Source organism: Callithrix jacchus, chromosome 7 (assembly GCF_049354715.1).
Source record: "Callithrix jacchus isolate 240 chromosome 7, calJac240_pri, whole genome shotgun sequence".
Classification (NCBI taxonomy): Eukaryota; Metazoa; Chordata; class Mammalia; order Primates; family Cebidae; genus Callithrix; species Callithrix jacchus.
This window is the reverse complement of record NC_133508.1, coordinates 94,517,974-94,537,607: the sequence shown is the minus strand read 5'-3', so window position 1 is coordinate 94,537,607 and position 19,634 is coordinate 94,517,974. Positions and strand designations below refer to the sequence as shown.

Genomic DNA, 19,634 nt, shown 5'->3' with positions numbered 1-19,634 from the left:
TTCCATTCTCTCTATCTTTCGAAACACAGTTTACCCATCTGATCATCTCTAAATTCTGATCAAGAAATGTGTTGCACTGAGTCACCTGTCCAACTCTGGAGCTGGTTCAGGTCTATCAAAATTAAATAGAAAAAAAACACCAAGTGAAGGAATGGTTTCCCAGTGAAATCTAGGTGTTGTTTTAGAAGAAGGAGAAATGGCCCCAGAGAGGCAGGCAACACATATCTGTCATACTTTCAATCTTTACCATAGAGGCTACAAAATATGTGGCAGCTCTATCAAATGCTATGCTGATTCTTCTCTGTTTCTGATACTCTGTAAGCATTGGAAACAGCCATTTTTTATAGCATTTAGTCTACTCCTATTTTCAAGCACTAATATCACCTTAAACTCCACTTTATGAGTGAAAAAAATTGGGGGTTTGTATTGAAATGTAAGAGTCCTTGGACTATCACTTTAGCTCTCCACTTTTGTTTCTACTGTGCATTTAGCTAAAGAGAGAAGATTGGTGGCATACATACGATTGCCTGTGTTGCTGCTGTCCCCTTCCTGCTCCTTGGAAAAATGAAAGGAGTGCTATTTATAGCTATTGTAAACCAGAGTCAAGTTTAGTAATGCCGCCACACAACCTTTCGCTGGAATCAAGCAAGGCTGGTATCATGAAAGAAGAGATGTTCTATTTTGATGAAACCCCATAGAAACATTTTTTCATTGCTTTTTTGACCTCAGAAGAGAAACAGCTATTGGACATTTTACTTATGTCCAGGCCATACAAGAAAAGTATTTGAAATGTAGTTAAAACAAGGTTTGCAAAATATTTGTTTTTTTTTGTTGTTGTTTTTTTTTTTTTTTTGGTGTGTGTGTGTGTGTTTAAGTGGATCATTTTGTTTTCACTCTAAATTAAAAAATTCTGATCATGGCAGATAAGACCCTTTGTAATTTTTTCATATGTGCATCTATAAACTATAGCCACCCTCAGAGGGGAGTCTCTTTTTTGCCTTTTTACATTCTATCTTTTTTGTTTTTCTTTTCTTCTTTTTTCTTTTTTTTTGGCCTGAAATACCTTTTCTTGCTTCACCTGATTACCCAGTTATCTTTCTGGATGACATCACTTCCTTCATGAAGTCCTCTTGACATGCTACCATGGGTTAAATGCCCCATTTGATGCTCCCTTAGCATCCTGCACTTGGCATTGTCACAGCATTCATCTCAATGTAATATGATTGTGTGTTTCCTTCACTTGGCTATGAGTTGTTTCAGGACAAGTTTTTGTTTGTTGGTTCTTTCTCTGCCAATGCCTAACATTGTGCCTGCTATAGAGTAAGCAATCAGTAAACATTTTTAAAAATAGGAATAGACCTTTCTTATTAAAATATAGAATCTGACTATAAACATGAACTTGAATGAAAGGGAGAATGAGAGAATTACATATCTTTGAAATCGTGTGCGTTCTATGTTAGTTTGCCATGAGCATATTATATCTCTATTAAGCTTGGTAGGAGCATTCCTACTGAACCTTATTTAAAATTGTGTTGAGAGCTTTATTTATACATAGAAACATTCCCAAATGCCTGACATGTGCAAGCACTACAAACTATTTAATGAATTGTGGCTGTGTAATAATTTGTGTTGGAAAAACTCCATTCCACTTACAATATCATCATAAAGAATAACATACTTAAAAAGTAAATTTAACTATGGATGTGAAAGATCTGCACATTGAAAACTGAAATGTTGATGAAAGAAATTAAAGAAGTGTGACATGGTGACAAATGAATGGAAAGATCATGCTCATGAACTAGAATAACATTGTTAAAATTATCCATACTATCCAAAGCAACTGATAGATTCAATACCATCCCTATAAAATGCTAATGACATTTTTCACAGAAACAGAAAAAAAATTTTTTTAAATGTATATGGAACCACAAAAGACCCTGAATAGCTAAAGCAGTCTTAAGAGATAATTACAACCCAGAGGCATCATGATACCTGGCTTCAAAGTATATTATAAACAGTAGTAATTAAAATAATATGATGCTGGAATGAAAACTGACACACAGAAAAATAAACCAGAATAGAGGGGCTAGGAATAAATTCACCCATATACTATCAACTAATCTTTGATAAAGTCATCAAGCATACACAAAGGAGAAAGGATAGTCTTTTTGATAAATGGTGTTGAAAAAACTGCATGTCCACATGCAAAAGAATGAAATTGAATACTTATACCTTATAAGAAAATCAACTCAAAATGTTTTAAAGACAGATGTAATACCTGAAATAATAAAAATCCTAAAAGAAAACACAGAGAAATAGCTCCTTGGCATTGGTCTCCACAGTGATTTTTTTGGATATGACACCAAAAGCACAGGCAACAAAAGCAAAAGTATACAGATGGGACTACATCAAACTAAAAACTTCTTCATAGCAAAGGAAACAATCAAAAACAATGAAAAGGCAATCTAGAATGGGAGAAAATATTTGCAAGCCGTGTATCTGATAAGGAGTTAATACCCAAAATATATAAGGAACTCATTACAACTCAGTGGTAGAAAACAAACAACCTTATTTTCAAAATGGGCAAAGGACCCAAATAGACTTTTATTTTTATTTTTTTAAGAAGGCATATACGTGGCCAGCAGGCATGTAAAAGGTGCTCAATATCATGAATCATCAGGGAAATGCATGAAAGCCACAACGAGATATCACCTCACACTCCTAGCACTTTGGAAGGTGAGGCAGGAGGATCACATGAAGACAAAAGTTCAAAACCAGCCTGAAAAACATAGCGAGACCTTGTCCTTACAAAATTTTTTAAAAATTAGCCTGGCATGGTGGTACTCTCCTGTAGTCCAAAGATACTTGAAGGCTGAAGCAGAAGGGTCCCTTGAACCCAGGACTTTGAGGCTGCAGTGAGCAGTGATGCTACCACTACACTCCAGAATGGGTGACAGAGTAAGACACTGTCTCAAATATATTGTATATATACGTACACATGTAAAAGACAAATGTAAGAAGTGTTGGTGCAGTTGAAGAGATAAGGGAACCTTTGTACGCTGATAGTAGGATTGTAAACTGGTATAGCCATTATGAAACATTCTTCCAAAAACTAAAAATAGAACTACCATATGTTCCAGCAATCCCACTTCTGGGTATATATCCGAAGTAATTTAAATTAGTATCTCAAGGAGATATCTGCACTACCATGTTCATTGCAGCATTATTCACAATAGCCAAGATACAGAATTGCCCTAATGACTGCCAACAGATGCATGAATAAAGAAAACGTGGTATATATGTCTACAATGAAATATTATTCAGTCTTAATATAGAAGGAAATCCTACCATTGGTGACAACATGAATAAATCTAGGGGACATTTTGCTAAGTGAAATAAGCAGACATAGAAAGTCAAATACTGCATGGTCTCATTTGCATGTGGAATCTAAAGCAATCAAACTCATCAAAATCAGAGAATAGAATCATGGTTGCCAGGGACTAGAGAGTGGAGAAAATGGGGTATTTTTGTTAAAGAGTAAAAACCTTCAGTTATGAGTGAGTTCTGGAGATCTAATATATAGCATGGTGACTATTGTTAATAATTACACACTATGTATTTGAAATTTTCTAAGAGAGTAGATCTTAATTGTTCTCATCACATGCACAAAATTAGTAACTATGTGAAGGTATGGATATGTTAATTAGCTTGATTGTGCTAATTATATTAATGGTATACTATATCAAAACATCATCTTGTACACCTTAAATATATACAATATTGAGGCATTCTTTGTCGATTATACCTCAATAGAGCTACAGAGAAGGAAAAAAAACCATAGTTTACAGCACACGATTTTATTACACTAGCCAATGAGTGTTATAGTTAAAAGAATTATAGGAATAAACAGAAGTAAATAAAATACAATACAGAAAATAGGCTTCTTTGCATTCCTTTCTTTGGAGAAGTAGTAATTGCTAGTAGGACTTATGATTTCTGACATTTGATTTTTATTTCCATCATAGGTCAGTTTCAAACAGCACTTACATAGGCTGCTCCTTCGCATATCCTAAAAATCATGTACGTAGTTATAAATTATATGAAGTTCAATAAAACTCCATTTTCCCCATATACAGGCTGCTCGTGCCCATGTATTTTATTCAGTTGACTCCAATATCCTCAAAGGTAGAATCTGTTTCTGATTTATCACCATTATTCCCAGTGCCTACCACAGTGCCTGGTATACAGAATGGACTCCTTAAATTCCTGTCAAATTAAAACGAACTATTTTAGAATTATTCTGGCAAGATAATAAGTGTTTACTGGATGACTGATTTATTCAGTGCCAGGCATGTCCAATATATTATCTCATTTAAGGCTTACTGTGGTAAGAAGCAAGTGTTATCCATCACCATTGCAGAGTTGAGAATTTTGGTGTACACAGAGGTAACTCGTCAAAGGTGAATCAAGCCCATTAAACTCCAAACTCCATACTCTATCCAGTACAATAAGGGTGCCTTCTCCAAAGGGCTGTTGTGAAGGCTAAATAATTAATATATGGAAAGTATTATAACTGTCTGGAACATAATAAACAATATACATCTTTGCTGTTCTTATTTTACTGTTTCTCAGGGTAGATGATGAAGAAATGTTCACTGAGATTTTTTTCTTATGCCACACTTAATACAAATGACATTGTTATTTTAAAAAGAACAAAAGAAAAAAATCCTAATTCTTAGGTGACCTGTTTCATGACATGTTTAATATCATGTTAAAGAGTAAAAACCTTCAGTTTTTAAAATGTTCCTTTAAGATTTTGCTTAAACTGGAAAGATCTTTGGTGAGTAGGTTGTATGCAGTTGGCATCTACGTGCTATGCCTGGATTTGAGAAAAGTTTTGCTTGTTACCCCTGTTGAATTTCAGGGGAATTTGTCCAGTTTCCACCGTGGACTTCATTCAACACTGAGCAGAGATAGGTCTTGTATTTCCATTACTTGGCCAATTCAGTGTCATGAATTCCCTTCAAAATCTATAACCAAAATGTCAATTGAAAGCCAAACAAAGTGAAAGGCAGCTGAAGGCGGCAGGTTTTATAAGTAGAATCTTAAGATGCATGTAGATGGTTTGCATATTCCAAGGCTATCCTCAAAGCATTGAGAAACTTTAACGTTTCTGGTAGTCAATGAGAATTTAGACCTGTGCTCCACCTGAAGGGCCTAATAGTTTTCTATCCACCTGAGGGTAGAAAACTGTTAGGCACTTCAGGTGGATTCAGCTCACTGAATCCACAGGTGAGCTGAATCACAGGTGGATTCAACTCAGTGAATCGACCTGAAGTGCCTAACAGTTTTCTACCCTCCTTCACCCCTGTTCCAACCACGTCTTCTCAGATTTGTGCCTGTTTTCTTGGCATTGAGTTTAGACTCCTGAAGTGTGTCTTTATAAATGAAGAAACTAAACTTAATCTTAACTGAGTTGCCTGGTAAGCCTGAACTTCCTACGCAGTGTAGAAGCACATCTGGTGTCAACTGTCCCCGCTTTTTAGAACTTTGCAAAACTTTGAGACTTGGAATAGTTTCCCTGCTCCCTATCCTTAGATTATCTGGTCATACTTAGTAGATAGAAACTGAGTAGTATCAGGGATATGACCTCCCTCCCACCTTTTTGAGAGTTTTATCTGATCAACTCTTCTTGCAAGATTGCATCCTGCTATGACCTCACAAATTTTTCTCCTCTCTATGTAAATTACTATCTTTTCAGGTGGCGTATGACAGCCTCCGTTTGCTCAGGCCTCCATTTGTATGGAAGCTGTTATTATGGAATCAGTTTAATGGGTCGTAAATTTTGTGGAGAAAGGGAGGGTCTCTTGATGACTTTGTATGTACCCCCCTGGACCTACTGGCTCCACAAGGAGTGCATTAGGCTAAATATTTTTAGTCCATTGACTCTGGAGGTAACAACCCTAAATGTTTCATTAAATTTTCATGGGTGAGTGACAGAAGCTACAATAAAAAAAGAAAAAAAAAAAAAACAACCCCAAACAGAAAAGCACAAATCCATCACATTAGCTTTATTATTACACAGCTGGAAGACAGGAGTGTGGCCCCCAAAAGAGTAACAGTAAACTTTTTAAGGAAGGATCGCCGCCTGCCTCTTGCTTTCCTTTTTTTGCACCCGGGTCCAGCAGGGTAGCTTGTGTGCAGTGAGAATCTGCATATTATGCACTTGATTCACCCGGCTACTCGCTCCTCCTGCATTCAGACCTCTGGAGACGGGTACGCCACACAACAGGCATTTCCTGGAGTTGAATCCAGTCTCAGGGTGGAAGAATTTTCAGATCTGCCCAATATTTTCCGCGATTTGGTGTTTCTAGGATCTTTGTAAGCTAGGACCTTAAGCAACTCACTGTGCTCGCTGGAGCCGACTCTTGTACAGAGGATTGTCTACTCCCGGGCATTCTAAGAAATGTGTAGGGGAGTTAACCGCGGTATGCATACTCTTGGGAGCACGGGTCTCTCGCTAGGACTGGTGGAAACGTGACACATGCAAGCCGCCTCCCGCCCCACTTGCCCAACTTTGCCTGGGAAGCCTCAGTCAAGACAGCACTGGCGGCTCCGAGTCAGCACTGGCGGCTGAGAGCGAGCGCCCCCTCCTGCCAAGGGGCGTGGGGGCAACATGCCCTCGCAGAGACTCTCCTCGTGGTTTCTTTCGCTCATATTGACACTCCATATATTTGGGTATGCCTATGTTTCGAGGCTCGGATAAAAGGGTAGACCCTAGAGAAAAATGAGGGAGGCCAGGCGGAGCAGCGGCCGATGACGGTGATGGGGGAGAAAACACTGGATACTTTGTGACGACCCCCCCCCCACCCCCTTCACGCCGGCGCAGCTGGGGCGGGGACCCCTTGCTCTCGGCTCGGCTCTCCCCCTTCCACGCCGGGATGGAGAAGGAGCGCAAGGGCTCCAGAGGCGCGACTGCAAGCCGCGGCGCCCCCGCTCGCTCGCTCGCTAGTTCTTCCACCTCCTCGCCGCCACCGCGACTCGGCTAAGCTCTCGGAGCGCGCTCCGGCTGCGCAGAGAGCGCCCTGGAGGGAGCGGAAGCCGCGAGGCCGGGGCGAGGGGCGCGCGACCAGGCGGCGGCGGCCAGGGAGCTAGCAGGTGAGCAGCGCCGCGGAGGCCGGCGGGGCGGGGGCCGCGGGAGGAGGCGGGTCCGTGCGGGAGGCGGTCTCCTCCCCCTGCTCTGACGCGGGGCCCGTGGCTCCCGGGGAGGATGGACCCAGCTCGGCGCTCGCCCGGGCTTCCCCGGGCTGCAGAGCGCGCCTGAGTGCCGCCGCCCGCCGGGCATGGGGAGCCGCTTCCTGAGCGGCTGCGGCAGCGGAGGAGGATGCTCTGGGCGAGGCGAGGTGAGGCACGGCGGGGGCGCGCGGCAACCCTGGAGTTCAGCGCGGCAGGTGCCCCGCAAGGACACGGCGCCGGGGAGCCAGGAGGAGGCTTCGCTGGGGCCCCCAGGCGCGGAGGAGGGCTCCTGGGACGCGCCACTAGGCAGTTTGTCTAGGGGTGCTGTGAGGATGGCGAATGCAGCAGTTTTTCGCCCTCTCCCTCCACTTGCTGGGAGGAAAGGGGCGACTTCTTTTTCTCTCTCCTGCCCCCCCATCCCCGCGCCCCTGTCTCCCTACTTCTGACCACGCGCGATCCTTTCTCCAGACTTGTCCATCCCAGACACTCGTCTCTCTGCAGGACCCCCTGTTCCCTCTTTCCTCCTGCAGTCCTGGCTCTATTCATCCCAGAGCCAGCCTTCTCCCGCTGTCCTGTGCTCCCGAAACTCCCTCCCTGCTTTGCTGGTAGCCAGACCCTTTTCCTCTTTCGGCCGAACCCGGTTCTCACTTCCTTACTCTTCGGTATCGCTGCGGTACTGCTTCGACCTCTCTATCCCAGTAATCCCAGCTCTTACGCGGGTACCGTGAGAACTGGATCCCGCGTTCCTCGGACCCCAGACTTCCTTCGGATCCTCGGTGGACTCTGTTCTTTGCCGCCAGTCTGCCTCCATCCACTCCCCAGTACCCGCTCCCTCCACACCCACCTAGTCCCCTCCAGCCCGCCCCTCTTCCTTCTCCATGCTCCAGCCTCGGCGCTCTGACTTGGATGCAGAGCTGTTTTTTTTTTTTATCCTATCAGAGAAACTTTAAATCTCTGTGGTTTGGCTCATAAAGCAGGCACACCAGAGGGTGTCAACCGCCGATAGAACCCAGAGTCAGGGAGTCCGAGATGGGGGGAGGTCGTGTCGCGGCGTCTGAAAGGGGCCAGTGGGTGAGTGTACAAAGTAAATTTCAAAACCAGGGTGGTTGGGCAGCCGGGACTCTGCCTCCGCTGGCTGCCTCTAGAGTATTATCGTGACCCCTGGTGGGAGGGCGCGTCTTTTCTCTGCACTTTTTAAGGCAATTTTTCTTTTCTTTTTTTATTTTTTGGTGGTGCTGGTGGGCCTGGTGGGGGGCAGTGGATAGGAGGGAATGCTGCCTGGAGAGGCGGATGACACTTGGCTGCTGCTTTACCTCCTCCCAGACCCTCCAGACTGTGTACGTTTCACTTCTTGTGAACTACCCCCAACCCCCAACTGCACCGCACAAGTCCTCATTGTTGGGGGTCTGCTGGGGCACTTCCGCTTAGGCTGGGCGAGTCTAAAGGAATGGTGTGGGGGTGGGGAGACTGGGGGAGCTTGCCTACAGCTCCGTGCTCCGCGGCGGCAGCTAGCGAAGTGGAGAGCGCCACGGCGCGGGCATCTCTTTGCGCCCCGGGGTGTGTGTCGCCGAGGACAGGGTGCACGCCTGCGTGGGTCGGTGTCTGCGAGTGCCTTTGGATGTCGGCGCACGCCTGTGTTTAGCTCCTTTAGAAAGAGGGACGAGTGCAGAGCTTTCAGGAGCAAGAGCGCATTTCTCTGCCTGGGATCTGGACGGGGGCGAGTCCTCCTCCGGGCTGGATGCTCCAGTGCAGCTACTAGCCTGTCCACTGGGACCGGGGCAAGAGTCCACGCCGCCGTTTCTCCCTCCCTCCTGCTCCCCTCCTGCTCCCCTCCTGCTCCCCTCCTGCTGGACAGTTAAACGCACTTTCACAGGGTGGATAGTTTTGAATAAAGGCCGTATGGGGGTTCCACTACACTTTACTACACTTAACGTTTTCAGGTAATCGTATAAATTAAAGGTGGCTTACGTTCAGAACCCCCTAATTATCCAGTTCACCTTGGTACACTTATGTACCAATTATAGGTCTTTGGGAAATCCATAAAATTATAAACCATCCCCACCCCTTGAATTAGCACCCATTGTTTTTCTGGTCTCCGAGATGAGTGATTGTGGATGGCACCGGAACTGCGCAGGCACCAAGATAGATGGGGGTTCGAAGATAAATGGGGGTTCAGAGATGTCAGAAGGAGTTGGGTCCTCCAGCCCCATCTCTTTAACTCCCTATCTTGACAAGGCTTGGTGACAATTCTGGGAACTTAAAGGGATCAAAGATTTTCTTGATTTCCTATTGAGAAGGGCGACCTAATCAAAGCTGTATAAAAGTCAACTTCTAAGCAATCAGAAATTGTCTGCTGATGTCCTTGATTGAAACCCCAGCATTGAAATGGAGTATTGAAGAATTCGCAGAAATGTCTTTTGAAGCGCTATTGTTCTTTTCCATACACAGAGGCTCTCTTAAAGGTTTAGGAAGTTCAAAATGCAATGGTTTGAAAGGACTGACTTTGTAACTATTTGGCAACTCTGGGAGGATCCGCAGGGATGAAAAAAGAGGCCGAGGTGGGAAGTGCAAATATGTTGTGACCATCTTGAGAACGGTGCTGTCAAGTGGGAATTCAGTTCTATACATCGAGTTGGCAATTAAATTTCTTCCTAAAGAAGATTTAGAAGATGATTTTTAGTAGTTTTTATTTTTTAGTGGTTTGCTTAAGGTCTGAATAGGCATATCTGAAATATTTAATCATGTTCATTGTATTCAACGATAAAATCTGAATAAAAATTACTTATTGTTGATGAAGCTCATCTCACAAGCTGTTTCACAGTATGTTTCATTTGCAAGACACACCATTGTGTGAGGCTGCTGGGAAGAGATTATATCACTTATTGTTCATTTTCTCCTCCCAACCTAGAGAAGAATATCCTTCTTCATTCCCCTTTGCCCTCTAAAGTAATTTTTCTTAAATGGGTGAGTGTTTGGCTTGGTACCTGATGGTACCCATCTAAAAAATTGCATTTGGTGTAGATTTAAGATGCTTGAAGCCACCCTGCAGGCAGATGAAGAATCTAATGGAGGGAGGCAGCATTTCATTTTGATAATTCAGTCAAGTCAAACATATTTTTTTTTTTTTGCTGGGATTTAATCCTTCTCTCAGACTAATAAAGCAAACAAAGTAAGAAAATCACAGTTTATGTCTTTTAGATGGCACTTTAAAAATAGCATACATGGAAGGGTATTGTCAGGAACTTTAAATGTTATTTATGGCTTACTAAGACAAAGAATACTCAGTGGTTAAGTAGTTGAGGATGAATCACTTAACCTCCCAGAACCTTGCTTTCATCATCTGCAAAACGGACAAAGTTACCTACCTTGTGGGTCTTGGAGCAATTATATGGGGAAGATCATATGATTGGGTGCTTTGGCTCATAGTGGGATTTCAAGAGAATGGTAACTCTTAGTAATAGACAGCATGGAATTCTGTTGAACAGAGTGGATGTCATTTGGAATTGGAAGACCAGGATTGAATCCAGCTACTTCTGACTTTGTGATGTTTGGCAAGTCACCTTTCATGTTACTAAAAAAGAATAATTAACCTTTATAGAGTACTACTAAGAATCAGGAATGCTTCTAAGCACTTTACACATATTAACTTATTTAATCTTTAGGTAACCCTAGGATGTGAGTACTTGTATTCTCATTTGTATTAGCTAGATAAGGAAACTGGAGCACTGGAAGATTTGGTAACTGGCCTGAGATTACATAGCAAATAAGGGATGGAACTAGGATTTAAGCCCAGCTATCCTGGTTCCAGGGTCTGTCCTAACCACTGTTATGCTGCCTCTGAGTGAGAAAGTGATCCCTGCTATCTCCCAGGGTGATTGTAAAATTTAACGGAGAATAATGAAATAGTAAGACTTATTCTATAGGAGCAAGCTATGTATTTCCCCATTTTTGGATGCTAGCAACATAAAATGAGTGTTACTTGTCATCAACAGAGAATGCAGCAATGATAGGCATTTTGAACACTTGTAACTCTGTGGCAGTTTCTGGCAGGTGTGTGTTGGTATTGTTTCACATCTATTTACTCTGTGAAAATGTTTATTAATCAGGGAACAATTAGTAAATAAATAATTGTTTGGGCAATTATTAATGCAAAAACTGCATTACTGTTCTTGTCAGTTACTAGCTGTGGTAAGCAGAGATTCTCAAACTAAATGGTGGTATAGCAGGTGGTAAGGAGTTGGGACTTGGTTTCTGGACTGCCTGGGTTCAGGTCTCAGCTCCACCAGCGCTACAAGCTATGTGGCCTTGGCTGGCTAATCTAACTGCTCTGTGCTTTAGTTTTCTTTACAAGAAAATCACATTACTTACCTCATAAAATTATGAAGATTACAGGAACTCATACAAAATGCTTAGAATAATACCTAGCATGGAAGTTTATTTAGCTGTTAGTGTTATCTTTCAAATGAGATAAAAATCCTTCCCCTAGATAATGAAAAAGTTTTCTATCATTGATATTCTGAGACTTAAGTGTCCTAATAGTATTTGATCTATCTTTAGGAAGAGATACATTTTAGAATTTTAGGCAAAGGTTTTGGTTTGTTTTATTGGAAATGCTTCCTTACACATTTTGATTATTTGTGAAGAGGAGTTGTAGAAGTACACATCATGTTAAAATTTCTATGCTATTTTACTTTCCCATGGTTATTCTGAGGAAAATAAAATGACTTTGATTGAATTCTAGAGGTATGTTTGTCAACTCTCCCAATTTACAAATTGAAAAAATGTCAGGCTTGCAGAGATACGTAACTTTACAGCCGAGAGGCACCATGACAATTCAGGATTCTTGGACTCCTTGTCCAGTGCTCCTTTCACTAGACCAGATTGTCTCCTATACCAGGATAGAGATGTGGCTTGAAAATATAAATAAAACTTGGCAGAGAAGGTGTTGTCAGGCTAAGAGCATGAGCCAGCCAGACATTCTGTACTGAAAAAAGCATGTCAGTAGGAAAAGAAAACCCCTCCTCTGGTATGTACATTTATATCCATGAATACTCGCACTGAACTGAATCTGTGAAATGCATATCAGGATATAACTCATGTAAAAAAATGAAAACAACTCATTAATCAAATTAATCACCTGGATATTTCCCTTTGATTGGAGAGCAAATGTTCAGGTTTCTTTTTCTTTGACATGTTCTTTGTATTTTTCTTCCATTTAGTTTTCAGATGTGGGAAGGTTTTGGTTCAGGAATCATAAAACTCCTCTGGCTTCTATTTTATGAAATATGTAGCATATTCTATTGGAAAGAAATTGCCAGCTTGCTTTTATTATTATTATTATTTTATTTGAAGCTGACATATAACCAATCTGCAATGCCAGTGGGAGAGTCTCATAAACAGAAAGGAAAATAGAAATAAAATTCTGCTGAATAAAAGAGATGACAGCTGAAATGATGAAAATGTGGTGGTGGTAAAGGCGGGCTGTTTAATTTAGGGTATAAAAATAAGGGGATGGGTCCTCTCAGATATCTGTAAGTAGTTTAGAGTGAACCCAAGTCAGCCATCTTGTCCACCTACAGTGAGTCTTGTAAATTACCAAACCCATGCATCTGCTCCAAGCTTCTTATTGATTTATGACTTTCTTTGTTGGTCAGTCTTGGAATCTCTTGAATGGACTCATGATCTGTTTATTTGGTATCCATCAGTTCAGCCATCTCTTTCTTTTCTCTTTCTCTATCTCTGTCTCTCCTCATTTCTGTCTCAGTCTTTGTCACATTCAGTCTTTATGTCTCTTTGTTTTTATTCTTGTTAGTGTTGCAATAGAAAATAAAAACAGAAAAGCTGTGAATATGCACTGAGAGTACCTGGGAAATTGAGGAAGAAAATTCTGGTCATGCACATAAACATCACTTCCATTCAAAATGTCCATTCAACAAATATTTACTGAGCGCCTACTTTCTGCTTGGCTCTGGCTTTGTTCTAGGCATTGTGAAGAGTACCAAGATGCAGTTGTACAGTTTGCCATCTAGGGACCTGGTTTCATGCATAAATAACTGTTGTAGCAGGAGATGTGGTATGGAAAATATCTGTACAGCTATGGAACCTTCTGGAGGGGTAATTTGCTCTACCTGGAGAAATGAAAGGTTGGGGAAGACTTCATTTCACCTGCATCTTGAAGGTTGACCAGGAGTTTCTCAAGGCTTAAAGGCAGTTCAGACTGATAGGACTGCATGGACAAAGTCACGTGAGCATGAAGGATGGTTATTGGCCTTGGAATGGGCATAATTGGGTACAGTGGTAACGTAGAACATGGGTTTATTTTTGTAGAGCATTTTTCAAACTGTGTCCCAGGAACACTATGTCCCCTAAGATCATTATGAATATTTCAAAAGGAAGAGGGCTCAGAGGGAAAAATAAGTTCCATGTTCAAAGTATTTGGGGAAGTGCTGAATTATATATCCTGTTCTTGGTAAGATGTGTATTTATTGACATGTTAAAGGTTCAGAGATTTTCTGCACTAAAGAAAGTCATTTAACTCTTGAAGAATTTTAAAAATTCATTTGCCATAGAACCTTTGATTTCGAGTAGCATCTCTCAGTGTCTTACAAAATAGATTGAAAAAAATATAGGGAATCACTTAAGCCTTTTAAGAGCAGTTTTCATTCTATCATGAAAATTGTGTTATTTGAAATGTAGGAGAGAATATTAACCTATTTATGCCCAGTGTTCCGTTATTGGAATGATAAGCTTGTGGGAGTTATTTATATACTACTGCTCAAGGTCATCGCCAAAGTCTGATTTTTCACACAGACAAATTTGCGACCTCTGGCATTAAGATATACGAAAAGTGTAAATAACAGTATAGTAAACATTTTTGTACCTACCACTCAGCTAATGAAATAAAGCCAGACAAATACAGTTGAAACCTCCTAGTAACCTCTTTGATCATATGTCCCCTTCTCTTGGCACACATAGTCACTATCTTAAATTCGATAATTCTTTTGGATATGTTTTCCACAACAAACCTAAACAATTCCATTGAATTTTCATTCACTTTCTAGCTCATCACTATATATCTAATCAGAAAGAAATAGTATTTTGTCCGATAATTGTCCTGAAAAGGACATTTATAAACTAGCTAGTCACTATATATATAATAAGAAAGAAATAGTATTTTGCCTGATAATTATCCTGGAATAAAGGACATTTATGAACTACTGAGAGGAATGAAATGTGGCCTCCCCTTTTATGGGGTCTGGAATGTAGTAGATGCTCAATAAGTTGCTGCTCAATTGAATTGAATTAAATGTGCTCAGTCTCCTGTGGTTCATTAAGTTAATTTGAGTAAAAAGATTAGGGTAAATTGTTTTCCCTAGATAATATTGAAATTCTTTGTGATCAGTGAACTTGAAAATCATTTTTTATTGCAGTTCTTTATTTTGTAATCTGGATTTGGGAGTGAATTATAATAATTATCTGTTGAAAGTCATTTCTGTGTATTATTGACATCTCTTAAAATCATTAACAATAACTACTTCTCCAAATCTGTCCTATTAAAATAGTTGAGTCACTAGAACTCTATACTTCCATTATAGGAAAAATTATAAATATAACTGCTTTCATCCAAAGAGGAAATTCTGAAATTACAATGCTATGTAATTACTCAGTAACCTGACATGAAATGCTTTGAAAGTTTTTGAGGTTCCATTCCTTGGGGTCCCCAAGAAATAACTTATTATCTGTAACAGAGTGTTGTGATGAGATACTATCATGCTAACAGAAGCATCTCTTTTGATATATGTGAGGGACATCTTGAAAATGTTTACGTCACCTTAAACATAAGTCACATGTGGGCGAAATTTTCTTTTTTATTGTCTCAGACTATATTCATATATTATTGTATTTATGTCAACATGTAGAGTGAATGGCAGAATATTGGTAAAGAATGCACGGTAGAATGAATGAGAGGAGAAAGGAATGGAAGATTCATAGGCTCACTGAGGATGAATGAATGAGAGGAGAAAGGAATGGAAGGTTCACAGGCTCACTGATTTTGGTATGAGATAATGGCTGTGTGGGAGACAGTAGATTACCTTATCTTTTGGGGTTAGAAGTTGATCTACCCTAGGGTTTTCTGTCCTTGCTTTCACTGGTAATATATTTCTCCTGGTAGTTTTTGGAGTAGCAGTTAAATCCCAGCAGTTAGCAGAAGAAGAGTGAACTTTGTGATGTGAATGATCATAAACATAGAAGAACACTGCGCAGAGGGTGAGGAAGAGATGCTGTACAATCCTGTTCCTTGTGTAGCAATGCCTATAATGAAAGCATGTGGTGGTGCTTGACTTGAAATGCAGGCCATGTTATTCTGAGCAGTGTTACCTCTACTCATGAATGTTCTAGGTATAAGCCACATCCATTCAAATATACTCAGGTTAAACCAGAAGTGCTAATAATCTAATTGTGGACAAAGTCAAAGATGAGCCAACCATATGCTGACTCTGAGCTATGGCATGTATTGTCAGAACATAGTTCCAATGAATGCAAAAAGGTTATTTATGCCTTTGGAAAGCTGAATAGATTTATAGACCACATAGAAGTTGGATTTTTGCCAACCTTCTGCTATCTAACTTCTTAATTTTAATGTAGTTGAATTTATCAATCTTTTATGGTTAGCACTTTTTATGTCTTGTTTCAGAAAGCCTTTTTTTCCACCCTGATGTCATGAAGATATTCTCCTTTGTTATCTTCTAAAGGGCTTTATTGTTTTTGTTTGCCTTTCAAATTTAGGTTCTCTAATCCATGTGGAGTGTGTGTGTGTGTGTGTGTGTGTGTGTGTGTATGTGTGTGTGTGGAGTGTGAGGTAGGTATTTGTTCTAATTTTCTTCCATATGGAAAAATGATTTTCCTGGAACTTAGAATCAATTTTTAAGTATTTGTTTTGGCCACTCTTTTGCCCTAACCAAACTTTCTTATAGCTTTTTAATAAACCTTGGTGTTGGCCAGGACACATCCCTAAAAACGTCCTTCTGCAAAAGTGTCTCAAGAGTGTCTGGACTTTCCTTAGGCCTTTGTCTTCCATATACATTTTATAATCATCTTTCAAGGTTTCACAAGAACACTTGAGATTTGATTTGAGTTACATCAAATTTATAGGCTGATTAAAAGAGAATGCCATCATTAGAATATTGAGTCTGAGTCTTTCTATCCATAACTATAGTAACTCTTTCTATTTAGTTCTTATTTAATGTATTTTAATAGAGTTTATAATTTTATACAAAGGGTATGCATATACTCTTTTTAGATTTAGTTTTGGGTGCTTTGTATTTTTGTAATTGCATTGTAAATGTTATCTTTAAAATTATATTTTTTAGTTATATATTAATTTTTCATCATATGCTACCTGTATTTCTTATTTTAAATGGTGAATGGGAGAGGAGGAAAACCATGGGTGTTTTTGAATGCTTACTATTAAATAAATTCAGGCATCCATGGGAGATGTGGCTAGTTCCATTCCAGACCACTGCAATAAAGAGAATATTGCAATCAAATTAGTCACATAAATGTATTGGTTTCCCAGTATATATAAAAGTTATGTTTACAGTATACTATCGTCTGTTAAGGGTGCAATAGAATTATGTAAAAAATTCAATATACATATCTTAATTAAAAATACTTTATTGCTAATATATGCTATTGATCAGTTGAGCCTTCAGCAAGTCATAATCTTTTTGCTGGTGAAGGGTCTTAACCTCAACGTTGATGGCTACTGACTGATCAAGGTGGTGGTTGCTGAAGATTGCAGTAGCTGAGTCGATTTCTTAAAATAAGACAATAATGAAGTTTGTCACATTGATTGACTCTTCCTTTCATGAAAGATTTCTCTGCAGCATGCAATGCCGTTTGACAGAATTTTACCCACAAGTAGAACTTTTTCAAAATTGGAGTCAATCCTCTCAAACCCTGACACTACTTTATCAATAAGTTTATGTAAATCCTTTGCTGTCATTTCAACAATGTTCACAGCATCTTCACTAGGAGTAGATTCCATCTCAAGAAACCACTTTCTTTGCTCATCCATAAGAAGCAACTCCTTATCCGCTAGTGTCATCATGAGATTACAACAATTCAGTCTCATCTTCAGGCTCTACTTCCAATTCTACTCCTCTTCTTATTTGTATCCCATCTGCAGTTTCTTTTTCCACTGACGTCTTGAACACTTAAAAGTCAGCCATGAATCAACTTCTTCCAAACTCCTATTAATGTTGATACTTAGACTTCTTTCCATGAATCACAAATGTTCTTAATGGCATCAAGAATGATGAATTCTTTACAGAATGTTTTAAAATTACTTTGCCAAAATCCTTCAGAAGAATCAGTGTTTATGGCAGCGATACCCTTATGAAATGTATGTCCTAAGTAATAAAACTTGAAAGTCAGACTTATTCCTAGATCCATGGGCTGCAGAATAAATGTTTTGTTAGCAGACATGAAAATGACATTAATCTCCTTGTATATCTTCATTAGAACTCTTGGGTGACCAGATTGATTGTCAAGGAGCAGTGATATTTTGAAAGACATCTTTTTTTCTGAGCAGTAGATCTCAACAGTGGACTTAAAATACTAAGTAAACCATGCTGTAAACAGATGTTCTGTTATCCAGGCTTCATTATGCCACTTATAGAGCACAGGTGGAGTGGATTTAGTATAATTAGTAAGGGCCCTAGAATTTTCATAATGGTAAATCAGTCTAAAGTAACCAGGTGTATTCACCCCAACAATAGTTGGCCTTTTTTTTTTTTTTTTTTTGAGATGGAGTGCAGTGGCGTGATCTCTGCTCACTTCAACCTCCACCTCCTGGGTTCAAGAGATTCCTCTCCCCCTGCCTCCCCAGTAGCTGAGACTATAGGTGTGTGCCATCACACCTGGCTATTTTTTTTTTTTTTTTTTTGTATTTTAGCCGAGACAGGTTTTCACAATATTGGCCAGGATGATCTTGATCTCCTGACCTCATGATCCACCTGCCTCAGCTTCCCAAAGTGTTGGCATTATAGGCATGAGCCACTGTGTTCAGCCACCTTTTGAAGCTTTGAAATCAGGCATTGACTTCTCCTCTATAGCTATGAAAGTCCTAGATGACACCTTCTTCCAATATAAGGCTGTTTTGTCTACATTGAACATTTGTTATTTAGTATAACCAACTTCATTAATGATCTTAGCTAGAGCTTCTGGATAACTTGTTGTAGCTTCTGTATAAGCACTTACTGCTTCATCTTTCATGTCTAGGTGATAGAGATGGCGTCTTTCTTTATAATTCGTGAACCAAGGTCTTCTAGCTTCAAAATTTTCTTCTTCAGCTTCTTCACCTCTCTTAGCCTTTGTAGGATTGAATAGAGTTTGGGCCTTGCTCTAGTTAGGATTTGGTTTAAGGAAATACTGTATGTGGTCTGATCTTCTAGACACACCATTAAAATGATTTTCATATCCACGATCAGGATGTTTCTCTTCCTTATCATTCATGTGTTCACTGAAATAGTACTTTTAATGTTCTTTAATCTATTTCTTGTTTGCCCTGAGAAATAACTGTTGGCAGTGAACTGTACAGAATGGGTTAAGATCTTTTCCTTTGCATTTACAACTTGGCTATCTGGCACAAGAGGTCCAGCTTTCAGTCTTTCTCAGCTTTCAACATGCCTTTCCCACTAAGCCTAATCATTTCTGGCTTTTGATTTAAAGTGAGAGACTTGTGACTCTTCCTTTCACTTGAACACATACAGGCCATTGCGGGGTTATTAATTGGCCTATTTCAGTATGGCTGCGTCTCAGTGAATTGGGATGCCAGCAGAAGGGGAAAGTAGATGGGTGAACCACCGGTCAATGGAGCAGTTAGAAAACATACAGCATTTATTAAGTTCATTGTCTTATGTGGGCATGGCTCCCAGTGCCTGAAAGCAATTACAGTAGTTTCATCAAACTTCACTGATCACAAATCACCATAATAAACATAATAATAATGAAAACACTTAAAGTATTGTGAGAATTACCAAAATAGGACGGAGGCACAAAATGAGAACCTGCTGTCAGAAAATGATGGTCATAGACTTGTTTGATGCAGGGTTGCCTCAAACCTTCCATTTGTTTTAAAAAAAAAAATGCAATAATTGTGAAGTGCAGTAAAGCGCAAAGTACAATAAGAGTAGGAATTCTGTACTAGGTGCTTCACAGGCTTTCGTTTGATTCCTAGAAAAGCCTTAAGGAAAGGGCTGTGGGTCGCTTAGCACCACTCTTGACAAGGTCACCATCCTCCTTTGCAGCCTGATAGTGCAGAGGGCTTAAAAGGACATTTGTTGTCCCAATGGACCAATGGGAATGCAGAGTAGGGAATGGAGCTAATGAGAGGG

General features: G+C 40.2%; 1 protein-coding gene across 24 annotated transcripts in view; it reads left to right on the top strand.

Moving 5' to 3' along the window:
- DAB1 (DAB adaptor protein 1) overlaps window positions 1-19,634 on the top strand; it is a 1,273,242-nt gene that overhangs the window by 820,567 nt on the left and 433,041 nt on the right. For 11 of the 24 annotated variants that reach the window (XM_054236312.2, XM_078331991.1, XM_078331984.1 and 8 more), the window contains exon 1: window positions 7,243-7,403. The exons of 4 other annotated variants lie outside the window; for them this stretch is intronic. The gene's annotated coding sequence lies outside the window, so the exon portion shown is untranslated. Of the gene's footprint in view, window positions 1-6,938; window positions 7,159-7,242; window positions 7,404-8,211; window positions 8,308-19,634 lie in introns of those variants that run through there. 9 more of the 24 variants (XM_078331992.1, XM_078331985.1, XM_078331978.1 and 6 more) reach the window with 2 other exon arrangements.